This window comes from Arachis hypogaea, chromosome 12 (assembly GCF_003086295.3).
Source record: "Arachis hypogaea cultivar Tifrunner chromosome 12, arahy.Tifrunner.gnm2.J5K5, whole genome shotgun sequence".
NCBI lineage: Eukaryota > Viridiplantae > Streptophyta > Magnoliopsida > Fabales > Fabaceae > Arachis > Arachis hypogaea.
In genome coordinates this window covers 75,473,726-75,477,215 of record NC_092047.1, presented here as the reverse complement: position 1 = coordinate 75,477,215, position 3,490 = coordinate 75,473,726, and the positions used below count along the sequence as shown (strand labels likewise).

The following is a 3,490-nucleotide window of genomic DNA, read 5'->3' as shown; positions in this document are numbered from 1 at the left end:
CTATGTAAAAACAATGCCAAAAAGCATATAAATTATCCTCTCATCAGTCTAGTATGGTTTTTGGTTGAAGTTTTGGTGAGTGGAGTTGTTATATTGGTTTGGATTGTGAGGTTTGTGTTCTTGGCCTTGGCTTTGTTGGTTTTCCCACCCAAAGTTTCGGTGGTTCCTCCAACCAGAGTTATAGGTTTTAGAGTAAGGATCATTAGCTTGCCTAGATGAATTTCTGAGGTAATTAGCTTCCTCCCAGTTAACTCCTTCTTCTATCTCCAATTCTTCTTGGGGTGATGGTTGAGTGTGGATAGCTGCAGTCTGAGTCTTCTCCATTTGCTTGGTCAATTCAGCCAGTTGCTTGGTGATCATCTTGTTCTGGACCAAGATTGCATCCATATGATTTAATTGCAAGACTCCCCTGTTATTGCTCCTATCTGAGGCATAAAAATACTCATTGTCAGCCACTGTCTCTATAACATCAATGGCTTCTTCAATGGTCTTCTTCTTGTTTAGGGAGCCTCCAGATGAGTGGTCTACAGCCTTCCTTGGTTCACAATTTAGCCTTCATAAAAGATGTGGATTTGCACCCACTCACTAAATATGTTAGGGGGACATTTCTTTGTCAAGTCTTTGAATCTCTCCCAGTCTTCATAAAGAGTTTCACCATCCTACTGTCTGAATGTCTGCACTTCAGTTCTTAGCCTGTTTACTCTTTGTGGAGGGTAGAATCTTGTTAAGAATCTGTTCATGACATCTTCCGAGGTGGTCAAGCTTTCCTTCGGAAATGACTCCAGCCATTTTGATGCTTTGTCCCTCAAAGAAAATGGAAACAGTAGCAATCTATAAGTGTCAGGATGAACACCATTAGATTTAACCGTGTCACATATCCTTTGGAATTTAGTGAGATGCTCGTTAAGATCCTCTTGTGCACTTCCTCCAAAAGAACAGTTGTTCTGGACAAGAGTTATGAGCTGAGGCTTGAATTCAAAATTATTAGCATGGATAGTTGGCCTTTGAATGCTGCTACCACAATTTCCTGGATTTGGATTGATGTATGATCCCAGAACTCTCCTCTCTTGTCCAGCAGGGTTAGCTCCTCCTCTTATAGCATGATTGTTCACCTCTCCTTCATGATGGTTTTCCATATCATGCTCCATGGTTATATCAAAGTATTCCTCCTCTTCTTCTGCACCAACAACTCTTTTTCCTCTTGCTTCCCTCCTTAATCTCAGGAAGGTTCTTTCCGGTTCACTATCAAAGGAGGTTGAAGTTTCCTTCCTCCTACTTGTCATACAACAAACAAGTACAAGAAACAGCAAGTGTATAGTCTACTAAAACAGAGTATAGTTAGCTTAGTTAGAGCAATTTATCAAATAGTTAGTAGGCTAGCTTACTGGAAAGTAAAGAAGTAAGGTAATATTAAAGAGAAATAACTAACAGAAAATTGCAGAGAATAAAATGAACAACTGAAATTAAATTGCAATTAATCAAAAGAAAAAGTAAAGTACTCAATCTAGTTATCCTTCAATTTAGTAATTGTCAATACAAAACCAATCCCTGGCAACGGCGTCATAAACTTGATACGCGGGAATTCGCCTCTCAATAAATTTTCTTCTGGCAAGTGCACCAGATTGTCGTCAAGTAAAAAATCACAAAAGAGTGAGATCGAATCCCACATGGATTGGTAGATCGATCAATTATAATTGGTGAATTGTTCTAGTTGAGCGAAATCAGAAATTGAATTGAGAATTGCAGAAAGTAAAATTGGCAGGAAACTTAAATTGTAGGAAATTAAAGGAACAGAGAATTAGATTGTAGGGAATTAAAGTGCAGAAGCTTAAATTACAAGAAATTAAATGGAAGGGGGGATTAGCATGAAATTAAAGAGCTGAAAGTAAATAGAATGGGTAGATCAGAGATGGGAGATCATTGGGTTCAGGAGATATATAATTCTCCAGATCAAAAATTCATTTTCATCTCTTTCGCAATCAATGCATTCATTGATCTCCTTGGCAATCTTAAGTGATTGGATCCCAATTCCTTGGCTCACCAATCTCTCTAAGCATGAACAATTGCCCAATTCCTTGATTTAAGTGCTCATGGGAAGAGATGAAGTATGGTCACTGATTATACCACACAAATTCCTAGATCAAAGTGTTGGTAGGATTACATGTCATTATATCCATCCAAACCCCAATCTAATCCATTGTGAGAAAGCATTTCTAGCATGATCTCCTCATTCCTCTTCCAAGGTTCCGAGGAGATCCAATTATGAATAGCTTCTTTCCCAAGATGACTATCCAATTGGATGAAGACCGAAAGCTTTCTAGCAAAATCAAGAGAAAAGAAAGAAGAAGATGAATGAAAAACTAATATTGATCCATTGAATTACACAGAGCTCCCTAACCCAATGAAAGAGGGTTAGTTAGTCATAGCTCTCAAAATGGAAATTGAAATTGAAAGATATATTTTGGAAATTAACAAAGAGAGAATGAAAATTACAATGTAAAAGTGCCCAGAAAAGTAAAAGTAAAAGTTTGTGTCCGTCCTAACATAAATTCTAAGCTATTTATACACTTTCTTCCATTGATCTTTAAGCTCTGAAATGGGCTTTTGGCCTTGATGGAATTGGGTTTAAAAATGGCTCCAATTGGTTTCCCTTTGTGTTGAGAAGAGATCTGTGTGAATTTTGAATCCTGATGCTTCATGTTTGAGTCAACGTTTGAGGGCCAACGTTGACTCAAACGCCTTTCAGAAGAAAACCAGAGAAAACTATACACTTCGCTATTACTGGCGTTTGACTCAACGTTGGAGGGTCAACGTTCCGCTATTCACGCGTACGCGTGCCTTGCGCGTCCGCACAAAAGGGTCAAAAATGCTCATCCACGCGTACACGTGCTTCACGCGTGCATGTGGATGCAGAGATTTCATTTTACAGCTTTAGGGGATGTTGGCCTCAACGTTGGACCGCCAACGTTCCCTCCAACGTTGGCATTTTCACGCGTGCGCGTACTCCACGCTTACGCATGCATTGCCTTTTTTTTCCATCCACGCGTACACGTCACTGATGCGTACGCGTCGATTCAAAATTCTCAACTCCAAATTTTGGGCTTGGCATCGCGGATGTTGGAGGCAGCATTTGAGGCAACGTTGGACCTCCAACGTTCGATTTTGATGCGTACGCATGACCCACGCGTACTCGTTGATGGTCAATTTTTGCCATTCCACGCGTGCACGTGATGTACACTTGTGCGTGTTATTGAATTCTTTCTTTTTCACGTGTACGCGTCACCCAAAAACAATTTAGCTCCAGAATTGAAGTTTTTATCACCACGTTGGGGGTAACGTTGGATGTCCAACGCTAGCTCAAACATGAGCATCAGCAGTGTTTACAGAGAAGTTCTCTGTTTCTCTTCCAACGTTTGAGGCAACGTTGGCGGTCCAACTTGGCCACCAACGTTGCTTCTTCTCCATTTTTTCCATGCTCATTCTTCAACCT

General features: G+C 40.1%; 1 non-coding gene across 1 annotated transcript; it reads left to right on the top strand.

The window, feature by feature from the left end:
- The first annotated feature begins 591 nt into the window (after nt 1–591).
- Nucleotides 592–695, top strand: LOC112732184 (small nucleolar RNA R71). The gene has a single exon (XR_003167920.1). It is a non-coding gene; the product is annotated as a small nucleolar RNA R71 (small nucleolar RNA).
- Nucleotides 696–3,490: the final 2,795 nt, after the last annotated feature.